General features: G+C 41.5%; 1 pseudogene; it reads left to right on the top strand.

Annotated features, from left to right (window-relative positions):
- Nucleotides 1-2,993: 2,993 nt before the first annotated feature.
- LOC142942002 (saccharopine dehydrogenase-like oxidoreductase) overlaps nucleotides 2,994-13,128 on the top strand; it is a 59,356-nt pseudogene continuing 49,221 nt past the window's right edge.

Here is a 13,128-nt window from a genome sequence, read left to right as displayed (position 1 = left end):
TTTCAACTTTCTACGAACTCGAGAAACACAATAAGATAAAATCATGACATCTGAGAAAGACACTGAAATGTTGAAGATGCAGTGTGTGAGCTGTTTGAGAACCCGTTTCAGTGCTCAGTCGTCTACTTGAAATGAAAAGGTGTGTGTGTACGTGTGTGTAGGAGGTATTGTGTGTGGTTCCTGCCAGTAAAGTCCTGAGAAGCTACAGAGCTGCACTTTGATATTTCCCTTTTAAAAACATCCTTCATGAAAATATTATCTCAAAATAGCTATTGTGAAGCTGAGATGAATGAAGCGAGGTTGATTCAAACATAAGTCAAAACGGCACTACACCTACAGGAAGCCATTTTCCAATGTCTCCTGTGTGAAGCCATCCATCTGCATCGATGGCCTCCGCAGTCTTCTCGGGGTCCTTCAGGTAGCCCTGGAACACGTTAAGGCCCTTCACACACACCTAGAAACCAACACACACGTATGAGTGACGTAATATTATGGTAAAAGACAGAGCTTCTGTGAAGATGTCTGCTTGTCTTTGTGTTTCACCTCTCCCTCCCCGTTTACAGCCAGGTACTTCATCTCGGGCACATCCACGTTCTTATTTATTACCTGCTTTCCAGTCTCCGGGCATGGTCATGGTGCATCCAGCAGTACACTCTGTGTTCCATAACCTTCATAGAACTGAGACAAAAAACACATGATTATTAGTATTATCATGACTACTGCTGCTGCTACAAACACAGGATTATGCAACATAGAACCTATTGGGGACAGAGAAGGAGCATTTCTACTTTTTTGTTTAAATTACCTGTTGCACTGCAGATTTTCAGGACAGGTGATAGAAAGAGACATAGATAACAAGATAACATTTGAAACAAGGGCCTGTGTGTGTGTGTGTGTGTGTGTGTGTGTGTTACCTGACAGCCTATTGCAGCTCTGAGCAAGGTGAGGACAGTAGGAGGGATGGGAGCAGCTCCTGTCAGCATGAGACGTGACCTCCGAGGCTGGCCTGTAGAGGGCAGCACACTGCGTTAATGCTTGACAGCTCTATCAGTCACATCCACAACACATTCATGTAAATCTTAAAATGCCACATAATGTTTATGCCGTTACAGCTGTCTGAGGCTGATAACAATGCTGTACACATTTGACTGTGTGCTCTTAGGAGATGAATCAATGCCTTATATGATAAGCTAAGATAATACATTTGCAATGTTGCAGCAGAAAAGGAGATTGTGCAATAACAAGAAGCATTAGTAAACTAAAGCAAGATATAATAAATGAGTGAAACTGTAAAAATGAAATGTAATCAGTATACAGATTAAACAGTTGAGTTCACATTATTGCACATATGAATTATTATTTAAGATACTAGGTAAATCTTAAAAGTAGGAATGATGAATAGAAAGCTAAAAGTCTTCTTTATAGCTTTATATATAATAAACTATATATAGTACAGTGTATATCTAGATACTGTACATATATGTATTCCAATTTTTCCAATTCATTAATTCAAAGTTTTCAATTAAATCATGTAAACATATTGTGTCATGCAGCTGTAGGCTCACAGCATCATATGCGTTATTCAAAGATCACATACAATATAGAGAAAGGCTGTCCCTATAGTGATGAAGAAAGATTATTACCATATATATTCATCTTATAACCTGTTCTTAGCTTTAATCTATGGTTTGTGTCCTTCTCTTCACACATCTACACCAATAGGGCCCCATTGTATGAGTCAGTTTGAAGTGCAGGCTGCACTAGTTCCCTGTTAGGGCTGGTGACATCAGAGGGTGAAGGGAATAGTCAGATAACCTACTTTTATGATAAGATAACAGTCTTTGGTATATAAATGACTCTTTTGTGATCAGTATCAGTCCCCTTACTATGATAATGACAGACATACGTATATACACATGGATTTTTGATTTTTAGTTTCCTATTCACGTTCTGCTTATAATTCATGTTTGTTTAACTGTGCACATTTCAAAGATGAACAGAGGTATGGATGAAACATTTGCTTTATTGGATGCAATAACTGTCCGTGAACATCCAGTTCACATTTGGTGACATTATGATCATTGTTTCCAGAGATACATGTGATAAGGCAGACGCTGTCCCTTTTGGAGAAGCCTACATTTGCGGTTTTGGGGAGAATCCAAACATCAACCAAAAAAACTCATTTAGCAGTAAAATATTTCATACAACAGTCCATTTCTTTAAAAACTAGACACATTAAAGTTAGAAAAACCTGGTTGTGCTTTGTTCTACCTCGGGTAGGGGTAACGAAAAAACGAAAGGCTTTTTGGGGGATTTGTTCTTCTAGTTTGTAGTTGAGTGAGTGCATCGTGCCCTAGATATTGGATATGTTAGAATATTAAATAAATGTGGAATAACATAACGTCACCTGTGGAATAAACACATGTACATTGTAAATCTTTAAAAATAATACAACTATAATCATAATAAATAATGTAAATTAAACAATAATTATCTATAATTATGAACAATTTTGAACCTGAGCCCTAAATAAAATGTCTTGTTTTGCCCCGAAACAGCTAACGAGCTTTCTGGATGGACAGTTGGTTATTGAGCGGTGCAGCTCACAGTTGACCCAGTCCAGCAAAGTCACTTTACAATGAGAAAGGGAGATTTTTCTAGTTTATGCTGTAGTCACAGTAGTTCACTGTATTTGAGGACAGGTCACGCGCCCCTCTCAACGTAATACCAGAGCACTGAGACAGCTGATATGCAGCAATAAGCATTTAGAAATAATTACATTCATATATTAAAGATATCTGATATTTTCAGCTTTGCTTTTAATGACCATGAAATAAAGGTGGCTCAATAATGCTTCACAGACTTCCTGTATTGTATATGTGGTGTTGCAGTTAAAGTCTGACATGAACACATAGAGTACCACAAATGAGGTGAGGGCTCTGTGTAGTTATCCACTGTTCATTTACAGAAATATCTCCTCTCCTCTGACAGCTATGCCAGAGCTGAGGACAGACGTTGAAATCATTGTTGCTGATGTGTCTGTCGAGGAATCGCTGGCCATCATGTGCCAACAAGGCGTGGTGATTCTCAACTGTGTGGGCCCTGTAAGTATGTTATCCACACTTTGTCTCAGGGAGGGGGGCGAAGGAGACTTTCAGATGACATTTGACACACGTTTGTGAATTGGATTCGAACCGACAACACTGAAATATTGTGGTTTGTGTAGAAACTATTCTCTCTATGCTCTTTGTCCTTTCAGTACAGGTTTGATGGCCAACCAGTGGTCAAAGCCTGCATAGCAAATGGAGCTCACTACATAGACATCTGTGGGGAGCCTCAGGTAGGAAAAGAAATGTCCACTGTGTTTTTTAGGTGTTGATTCACTGTGTTACTTTGTATTATAGCTCGGTTATAACTCATCTTTAAGTAGACGGACTATATCGACTTCTCTGTGCGTGGCGGTTCAGGTGCATTTAGTTTTGGTGTGTACGTGTGTGTATCCATCCTCTATAGTTCCTAGAGCGCATGCAGCTCGAGCACCACACTAAGGCGTTGGACAGGGGAGTGGATGTGATCGGCAGCTGTGGCTTCGACTCCGTACCGGCCGACCTGGGTGTTCTCTACACACAGAAGCAGTTCAAAGGTAAAAACAGAAGGCTCAGTCAGCCATTGAGAACCATAGAGCCTGTAACTGGTTTACTCAATGAAGTCGGTAAAAAGTTAAACATTCTAGTATTCTCAATATATAAAGGTGTACAACACTAGACACTCACTTTTAAAACCTGATGCTTATATATTCATTTTCTTTAGTAGTAACTAGATTAAGTAATTAATCAATTCAGTCTTTTAACTGACTTGGCTGCAGTGCCAGTCCTGTTTTTAAAGGTGAGCAAAGCCATCCCCAGCATGCTCACGTCACATAACTGTCAGTCAGAATAAATGAATCGTGTCTTCACATCAAACCTTTGGTGTGTACGGAGGGGACTCTTGGATAGCACTGGTTTCCTCTGCGCTGTCCGTGACCCAGGTTAAAGCCATCTCAACCCCCTTGCAGGACTTGGATGGCCACGATGCCACTTAGCGGTTCGCCGTGTACGGCTTCGCAGACAGCGGATCCCTCCGCCAGCTGAGGAAGAAGCTCGGCCACAAGCCGCTGCCTGTGGTGGGAGCCAAAGTCAAAAAGAGGTGAGGCTATAACTGAGCCATTACTGTCTGGAGCTTGGCAGCGATTAGTGAAGGAAGGTGTTTCTTTAATGTACAGCAGAGAGGGATTTCCCTCTGAAACTGATGCATCTTTTTGACGCCTGACCTTCGTTTCAATAGTTTGATTCCAGAGTGAAATATGGAGTTATTTTTAATCATTTTTAATATAGTTTCATTTCAGCAAATGCAATCCTCACCAAGTATATTTAATTTAATGTAATGAACATGTGGTGCAGGGGGGGGGGGGGGGGATAAAATGAGCTGGAATACACTAAATGAGTAAATGGTGAGCGTTGACCACTGTGCTTCCTCCTTTTGTAATTTGGTGTGTGTGTGTTCGTCCAGGGGGTTTGTGTTTTTCAGCAGAGAGATGGAGCAGTAGGCCATCCCATTCATGGGTTCTGACCCCTCAGTAGAGAACCCAGCGTTTCTGTCACGGGGCATGATGGAGGACTCAAACGCAGACCAGACCAGAAGTAGAGGGAAGTGGGAATTTAATGAACACACGACACTTACAAGAACACACAGGGAATTCACGGACGAGAATAGAGACGAAGGGGGGAAATCCAGCAGGACGAGGCAGGGCAGGCAGACGTGGGGAACAGGACAAGCCAAACTGGCGGGTAGACATGGCAATGATCTGGCAGTGAGTGACTGAGAGGCAGGGGTTTAAATAGTGGCTAGAACAGGTGAGGAGAGTTGTGCTGATGAGGGAGTGCTTGATTAGTGATCAGAGGCAGGTGAAGGGAGTTAGACTGGTGCTGAGGGAGTGGCTGACAGGTAGAGTGAGGAGGGTGGAGCTATACAAAGACACACACAGAACACAGAAGGAAAAGTCTGATCGTGACAGTTTCCTCTACGAGGAGGAACACCGGTCGCCAGTAAGATAAAATCAACACAAGGACTCGCGCTGTGTTTTATTATTATTATTATTTAATATTATTTATTTCAGTGGTGGTAGTTAAAGTTAAACATTTCCCAAACTCCAGCTTTAGGATTATTCCAGGCATTTAAACGCTGATGAATGTCACAGTTAGGTGAGGGTATTTAGCTGAAAGGCTTACCCAAAGCTACTCACGTTAAATGCAGCAACTGTTATACAACTGTTGTACTACTGTTGTACTTCTGTTGTACTTCTGTTGTACTACTGTTGTACTTCTGTTGTACTACTGTTGTACTACTGTTGTACTTCTGTTGTACTACTGTTGTACTACTTGATGCTTGTGAGCGTAGAAATGTCTCTAACCAACATGAATTATACAGTTTTAATGCTTCATTTGTCAGCACTGCAAGTCATGGAGAGTCAATGGAGTCAGTAAATGGTCCTTACAGACTTAGCATATCATTCTGCTGTAAGCACCATTTTGTGACATTTAAATATACAGTATATGTATTGATATATTGGTATGATTGATATATTTGTTCTTTGTCTTTCCTAAAGTTCCCATCACTCTTCTCCTTTGGCTTGTTCACCAAATCTGGTCCAACCTTGAAGCAGGTGACATAAATACTGTACTAGTGCTCTTTGTATCATTGTGGGACTCTGAGATGAATTGAAAGCCTGTGAAATGGCTGCTAAACATCGGCCGCAGTAACCAAGTGAAAGGAAAGCCAGCAACATTAAGTTTGTGTTGTTAAAGGCCCTGAAAACCTATTTTCTTAATCATGTTCTCATATTGAGTGATGGGGTCCAACAGAATTAGCAACAGTTTTGGTTATTTGTGTTTCTGTCCCTGATTGGTCGGGGTAAGTATGGATTTAGAGCATTTAGGTGCTTTAATGTCGTGTCAAATTAAATGTGAGTAGTCAACTATGAGCTACTAGGAGGGATACAAAAACACCCTAACATAAGAAGATATACCAGATGTCTCTTTCCTACACTGTGTTTAGCTGCTCACTTTGTTGTGCAGTAGTTTCATGGATTTGTCCGCCCATTCGGTTCTTTCTCTTCCCTCAGATAGAAGACACGTGTTTCAGCGTGACACTTTTTGGGGAGGGCTGCTCAGAGGGTTCAGATCCCACGCAGGGCCGACCCAACGCAAAGATCTGCACTCAGGTCATAGGAGCAGGTAAAGTACAGTACACATAGGCTTCTAGTTGTGTTTAATGGAAACATATATCATTATACAATTCATGATTATTTCATTAGGGGTTGTGAGTAACACCTGTGCTTCTCCTGCTGTGTAGTAGTACAAGTAGTGCTGTGAAAAAGGCCCATTCAGCTTTAGCAGTTAGCAGTTAAAGGATCAGGCTGGTGTTCTGTATCAAAAGGCTCTGTGTCGTTTTTAGAATTTCTTACACAAACAGGAGTAAATCGTGCATTTGTTGGGGACTATATCCTGCGGTGGATTCATCCACATTTGGTGCCCGAGGGAGTATTAAGAGCAGCAGGACGGTGTAAGCGGGGTTGATAGTACATCTAGCAATTCCCTTGTTCGATCTGGTAAGTGGTAAAAAGAATCAAACACATGTTGTTGTTCCAGAGCTGATGATGGAAGTAGCTAAGGAGAGAGCCGTCACGCTTCCTTCTCGTCTCTGTTGAGAGTTGCTCATGCTCAGTAGCGATCGGGCACTCGCGAGAAAAGACAAAGTTGATGAGCTGAAGCGCAAGCGAGCATTTCAATTATCCTGGACAGCAGTTTAGTGGGCTAAACTCCTGTCAGAGTCATTTACTTAAATCTAGATTAAACACTTCAATTCACTTTGGTCTTTGTTGTCATTTGAAAACCGCTAATAAACAAAAGAAATAGTAAAAAAAAATAAAAATGAACGTTGACCATTTCTGGAGCTGTTTTTATCTTGTTTGTGTTTTTGTTCTGGTTTACAGAGCCTGGTTATGTCGCTACAGTCTCTGCTCTGGTACAAGCAGCCGTAACCTTGCTGAATGAGCTGCACTCTCTGCCCAGGAGGTCAGTTTAGTCCGTTTTCTCTTCATAAACGGGGAGATTTGGTGAAAACCTTCTGTCTCATCTATATCTGCCTTCCTCCTCTCTTCAAGCATCATCCCTCATTCGCTCTCTGTTGTGATTGACAGGGGAGGGGTGTACACTCCAGGAGCTGCATCCCATAAAACCAGTCTCCTTGACCGCCTCCACAGCATTTGTTAAAAAATTAAAGAAGGCCCTTACACTTCACCATTCACATGAGGCCATGTCTGTGCGAAAGTATAAAAAAGGTGAGCAGGTTCTGCTTAACCCTATTGGAAAAATGCAAGTTTGTGTACGGCTCAGGTTCCTGGTGTCATAATGTGATTAGTTAAGTTTTCATTAATGCTTTGTCTGTCTTTCGGTGTTTGGATTCCAAAGAAATGTCTAAGCTACATTGACTATAAGATTTCAGGTATACAGTTGCTGCGTATTTATCATTGGACACCGTGAGAGGTGTATGTACTGTCGTGTTGTAGTAAAACATATATATTTTAAATCTTTAAAGCCAAATATTAAGAGCAATTGTTTGCTTTAAGTTTATGAACAGAGAATTCTCAAAGCACTGTAAAAGTCTACAGAAGTTGAAAATCACTTCTTAGATTTTAATTTATTAATCGAATGTCTTTATTTCAGTGACAGTGGAAGCCAATGAAGTGGATGTTGAGGCATCAGCTGTCCACCTATACGTTCTTGTTGAAAGCAACCGCTCCCTCCTGGCCGACGGCGACCTCGGCGCCAAGGGCGACCGCTCCCTCATGGCCGCCGGCGGCCTCATGGCCAAGGGCGACCGCTCCCTCCTGGCCGACGGCGGCCTCATGGCCAAGGGCGACCGCTCCCTCCTGGCCGACGGCGGCCTCATGGCCAAGGGCGACCGCTCCCTCCTGGCCGACGGCGGCCTCATGGCCAAGGGCGACCGCTCCCTCCTGGCTGACGGCAGCCTCATGGCCAAGGGCGACCGCTCCCTCCTGGCCGCCGGCGGCCTCATGGCCAAGGGCGACCGCTCCCTCCTGGCCGACGGCGGCCTCATGGCCAAGGGCGACCGCTCCCTCCTGGCTGACGGTGGCCTCATGGCCAAGGGCGACCGCTCCCTCCTGGCCGCCGGCGGCCTCATGGCCAAGGGCGACCGCTCCCTCCTGGCTGACGGCGGCCTCATGGCCAAGGGCGACCGCTCCCTCCTGGCCGACGGCGGCCTCATGGCCAAGGGCGACCGCTCCCTCCTGGCCGACGGCCGCAGCTACACAGTAGCGTCTTTCTGCTTGTCCGTACTTTTATATCCGTTTTGAATAAAACTTTTTTTAATGATATTTTGGTTTCCTTATTTCTCTGGGGAGGGGAAGATGAATGAGGTCTGACAAAGTGCATCCTGAGATTTGATTCTGTACTGTAGTCCCGCAGTGGAAAAATGTACAGGATTACAGCGGCATAGTAAATGGTGCAAACAAGAGACATAGTAAAAACAAGTGTAAATGGTAACGAATATTAAACAAGTAAAAATCCACAATAACTAAAAATATTATATATACAGACATTTTTTATTGCACGGAATATTTATACAGCGCAGATTTTTCTTGTGCGGTCAACTGGGAGCACAGGTGTCACTGTGCTTACTGACCTTAAAGGCCTGCAGCTTCAAATCTTATCTTCAGCACATACAGAAAGAAAGCCCCAAAGCTTGTACATGGAGATTGGTGATCTCACATAAATCCCAGAATAGCTTAGTGCTCCTTCAACATTAGTATCTCTAATCAGACACAATAACTGCAAACACCTCCGTGGGTGTGCAGGGTTATAATATCTATAATAATATATCATATTTTATAAGTTGATAACACATATAGCTTAACGCTAGCGGCATTGTGGCTCTCAACATCTATCGGGTGGATTGCTATGGAATTAGCTACATGTATCCAATGTCCAGAGAGGATACATTTGATTCTAATGACAGTGGCTGATGGCGATAGTCTTTTTTATTGTAACATAAAAGTAACTAGTAACTATAGCAGATGAATACATGTAGAGTAAAAATGCAAAATTTGAAGTACTGTAAATCAGAATAAATTGTTTTGGCCAGACTTTTACTTTTGTAAAAAAATCTTGAGAGTGTGTTGGGTTGGAAGCTGTTCATCTTTTATAGTCATCTCCCAAATACAACCTTCATTGCAACTAGTTGTCTGAAAAGGAGGGGTATCTTTGAAATCTTCCATTTTCCCCATTTATGGAGCATTGTCAGTGTTTGGACCTAAAGCGAGATTGTATTTAAAACTAGAAAATGCATTGGAATGCTGAAAGCTGAAATGAATTGTAAAAAATTGCTGAAAATTAAGAAATGGGAGACTACCCGTCTGAAAATTGTTGAAGCCCGAAAGCATTTAAACTGCACTGCTGACAAAAAAACAGACAATAAATATTGTTAAGATATTATTCAATCAAACTTTCTTTCTTTGATTTGACAGTCAGTTGTTGGCTACATACAGATGTTGATAGAACTGTTGTCTACTTCAATATATATGGGACTAATTCAGCACAAGTTAAACATTATTGTGATGTTCTGGACCTTTGCATGAGGAGATTCTCTCTAAATGTACCTCATTGAATATGAATGAAATACCCCTGGTCTACTATATATTTAAATATTATATGATTTCTCTGATGTAGCTCATCCACCAGCAGCAGAACTTCCTCCCTGCTCCACTATCTTCTATTACGCTTCAGAGAGATCATGGATTGTAAATCACTACAATAAAGGTGCATTTCACCTGAAAGACATCGTCCAGAATAAACCTTTCAAACCACATCTCCACATGTAAGGGACTATTTGAGTAATCCTCTGTGTGCACACCAGATGGTGTTGTAATCCACACGATGACTTGAGAGTGATCTGTTCTCTACACGATATGGACCTGGAGGTTGCAGGAAGCGCCAAGGAGAAGCGTATAAGAGGAGACAACAAAGGATGGAGGCTTTTTTGATGACTTCTGGAGGGTTCATGCTCTAGACATTTGACATTTTGTATTAACTTTTAGATCATTTTCCGATATTCACTTTCTGTAATATTTGAACTTGCTTTTTGTGAAAACCAAATGAAAGTGTTTTGTATTTTGTGCATTCCAACTAAAGTCCAGTGCTGCTCATCTCTGGTGGGGTCCTCGTAGTCTCCTAAAGGTAAGAGTGCTCTTCCCCTGCGATAGGCTGACAGTGGTAAATAAATCAGACATGACATTTTGAATGACATTCCTGTTACAAGCTAAGGTTAAGATGGTGTTGTTCAGCATTGTTGTGATTCACTAACTTGGTTGGCTCAGATTGACTTTGAAGCTCTGCAAACGTATTCTATGTGATGTTGCAGTGTGATGATAATAATTAGACATTAGCTGTTGTGTATTAGGAAGCAATAGCGGTCAGATTGGCATCTAAATTGGGGGTGTTAGGGCCAGGGTCCTTAAGCTGCCCTGAAGAACCAAGTGAGTTTCCCAACCACACAGGGTTCCTCCTCCAGTGGCCCTTTAGAGCGGGTCTACCCTGGGGTACTTCCAGTCCTCCCACACCTATTGCACACACACACCTAAATCCGTTGATATCCGGCTGTCGGGGAGGCCGACGTTTTTAGCCTGAAATCAGTGATACGGCGGTGGCTAGTGTTATTAAGTTATCCTGGCTTTCGCCTCACTAAGCAGGCTAAGATGGTCTCGCGTGTAGATCTTGGGGTTGCGTTCGTTACCTAGGTCAGAGGTTACTGAACAAGCCGTCTTCCAGCGCTTCTCTCGCACTAGGAGGGGGTATCGGTTACACAGCTAGGCTGTACACCATTTCAGTTTCATCTCTATTTATTGTAAATAAATTAGATTGTTGACGTGGGGTGAATCCAGCATTCTCATGTTCAGGATAAATATTTAACTCTCATTTTTCTGGTGTGTCTTTGGTAGTTTATCTTTGTACCCTGGCAGCTTCTCATTTCTCATCTAGTTTGGTTTTGAGTGAGTTCAAACAGAACACAGCTAGTTACAGATGTTATGATAACTGCAAACCAAATGTTAAAATGTGTCTGCAGAGTCACAATAAGGGTGCATTTCACCCAAAGAAATGTGTGTTCGTGCGTGTGTGTGTGTGTGTCTTTATGTGTGTGTGTGTGATGTGTGTGTGTGTGTGTGTGTGTGTGTGTGTGATGTGTGTGTGTGTGTGTTCATGTTCTGCTTCTTTTCATGATAGACGCGTCTTCCTCAAACTCCTGCCAAACACAAGGCTTGAAGATAGCCCAGCACCATTAAGCCTGAGTGAAGAGAGGGGACGAGGACAAACTGGGAGACCAGAGACATGTGCTTGTAGGACATCATTTAATAAACTGATAAAGGGACATTCTAGACTTATGTGAAAAATTAAAGAAAAAATGCTTTACTTTTATTACTTGTAAAACCAACATTAACTTGAGAATTCCTTATGGGAGAAGAGAGAGAGAGCGGCACACAGCTTAGTTAAAGGTAACCAAGGTGTCTTTTATCTGTTGTGACACAGTATTTAGAAAAATAACAATTCTTTGGAATATGACTCCTACAGGTAACGATTGCACAATGACTGAGCTGCTGAAAGGTTAATGGCAACAGATACAATGAAAGATTCTTTGGAATCCTCAGACAGGCAATAATTGCGTTACTGGCAACAGATAAGAGGCCTGAAGTAATCAAAGAAAAAGCTAATAACTGAAGGTTAGGACCAAAAGATGAGTTTCAAATTAGGATTTAAAGGCCTCAACTGCTGATGTGAGCAGAAAGGTCATTCCAGAGGAAGGGGATGTGATAGGAAAATGTTTATGAATGATTGAATGTTACGTCTCTGTATCACTTTATTCTGCACATTTCAATAAAGACAACTTTATAAAAAGTGTAATAAATACAAGTGATAATCCTTTACCCAGTCTTTTAACTTAAGAAGTTCCTCATGATGTACAAATGCTTTTTAAGAGAGCTCAGACTTCTTTCAAGCTGCATGTTTGAACAAACTATCATTAGTCATGATGATTAACACGTTAGCTGAATGCAAACAACAAGAATAAAGCTGATTCTGGCCCAACAAGAAAACAGTTGTTAACTTTCTCAAAGCAGGTGTGACTTACACAGAACTGGACCAAACACTTGATAAGAACACAAAGCGTTCTGATGGACCAGCACAGGACAAGAAGGAGAACCTATGATCTCATCAGCAGGACAGACATTGACTTTAAGAGCTCGACTCATTAGATTCATTGAGACTGAGACTGACCCGTCAGAAGGGTAACAGCAGCACAGAGAGGGCCCAACACTGTAGAGAGCTTTAGACAGCCGAGGTCACAGATAAGAAGTTTGAAACATGACGTTGGAAGAGAGCGTTGGTGAATAAACACTTTTGCCTTCAGACGTCTTCAAATAACTGGCTGTTTGTTTACCAGCAGCCCCGCTGAGGACGTGTCCAACAGACACAGGGTCACCCATGTGTCCCATTGTACATGGAAGGTTGGACTGGTTCATATGAACACATATCAATAAACACACAATAAACACATGAGCATTGGAGCAAGGTAGCTTTGGTGATTGTTTTGGAAAGAATTCAGAGGTTGAGTTTGATGATATTTACTGAAAGGTAATCAAGATATCAATAGTTTGATAAGATATTATATACTTTAGAATATGACTCCTCACAGATAATAACTAAACAATCAGCTATAGCATCTCTGTTGTAGAAGTACCAGTAAAAGTACTGCATTCAAAAGTTTACTTCAGTTAAAGTACAAAAGTACTAACATCAAAATATACTTTAAGAACGAAAAGTAAAAGCAAACATTACACAGAAGAGCTTATTTCAGAATAAGAATTATATTATTGAATTATAATTATGAACGCATCAATATGTACATTGCTTTAATGTTGCAGTTGTTTTACTTTATATAGTGCTAAGTAGCAAAGGATCAATAAAGTCTACATCTTTATTGATTTGTTGATTATATTCATTATTATTACTCTGAATCTGT

The sequence above is a fragment of the Anarhichas minor genome, unplaced genomic scaffold (assembly GCF_050575085.1).
Source record: "Anarhichas minor isolate MPS153535 unplaced genomic scaffold, ASM5057508v1 ptg000136l, whole genome shotgun sequence".
Classification (NCBI taxonomy): Eukaryota; Metazoa; Chordata; class Actinopteri; order Perciformes; family Anarhichadidae; genus Anarhichas; species Anarhichas minor.
Note: the sequence above shows the minus strand (reverse complement) of the source record. Positions and strands in the feature narration are given on the sequence as shown.